We start from the raw sequence: 1,067 nt of genomic DNA, 5'->3' as shown, positions 1-1,067 counted from the left end.
TGACATCCATTCATCCACCCTTCTGATGAGTGTTTTCACTCCGGATTTCTATCGATTGGCCTTTTGTTTGTTTCAAATAAGTGTGTTTTTCCCTCTTATTCTAAAGAATCTAGGTACTATCACTGTCTTGATTAGAGCGATAATTGAGATTATGAATTTGTAAATTATAATGGGTGCCACCAAGAGGATGTAGTTTTTCAAGCGTGCTTAAGTATTATTTGTGTTATTGCTAAGGAGTACTAAGTAGGTAGTAGGTAATTAAGAACCAAGTGTCAGCCAGTCAGGCTTGCATCACACATGCCATTACGCGCGACTTTTAGTAGCGCGTAATGGCATGAAAAACCACACCTATGAAAAATGATAGACTCTCTGTGAACTTCATAGGTTTGGTTTTTGAGCCGACTAACCGACTACGCCCTAAGAAGTAGTTGGTTTGTTATAAACTGCTACAGAGGGACTACTCAGGCCGGCAATTCACTTGCAGGTAGACCTGACAGGTAGGTACGCCCGTCAGGTCTGGTCTACCTGCTAGTGCATGCCAGCAATATTGAGTCTCTCAGGCGACCTGTTAGGTCTACCTAGTGGCTGCCCTTAGCAAAGTCCATCCTAAAGGTGTGTCCACAGTTTTGACATCACATTACGTCGATATCAGAACCTTTCTAGCGGAACCACGTTCATATACGTACCCCACCCTGAATTCCTTCAACGGTCAGTAGACAAGTGTTTATTTACCAGTAGTTTCCTTGTAGTATGTAAATACAAGTAGGTACTTATCGCACAACCTTACAAGTATGTTACTAGATAACTGCTTGCCCTAATTGACGATCTTGGGCATTTTTAGTCGAGTTTGTCGTATATCGAGTGTTAGACGATTTAATCCCAGTTCATCGAAGTATATTTAATCCCAATAAGGAAATACTTAACCCAAATACTTATCTCGTAACCTAAACGTGAGATTTAGCTTAGGATTATTAAAACCGACCTTAGTACACGAGGCTGGTTATCTTCGCTTTAGTTCTATTCAATGGAAAACGGAAAACTAGAGGAAATAAAAGTAGCTGAGTTGT

The 1,067-nt window shown here is 40.6% G+C and overlaps 1 long non-coding RNA gene across 1 annotated transcript; it reads left to right on the top strand.

The window, feature by feature from the left end:
• The first annotated feature begins 19 nt into the window (after positions 1 to 19).
• Positions 20 to 929, top strand: LOC113473154. Its single transcript, XR_003395214.1, has 2 exons — positions 20 to 113; positions 613 to 929. It is a non-coding gene; the product is annotated as an uncharacterized LOC113473154 (long non-coding RNA).
• Positions 930 to 1,067: the final 138 nt, after the last annotated feature.

Source organism: Diaphorina citri, unplaced genomic scaffold (genome assembly GCF_000475195.1).
Source record: "Diaphorina citri unplaced genomic scaffold, Diaci psyllid genome assembly version 1.1 scaffold16871, whole genome shotgun sequence".
Taxonomy (NCBI): Eukaryota; Metazoa; Arthropoda; class Insecta; order Hemiptera; family Psyllidae; genus Diaphorina; species Diaphorina citri.
Note: the sequence above shows the minus strand (reverse complement) of the source record. Positions and strands in the feature narration are given on the sequence as shown.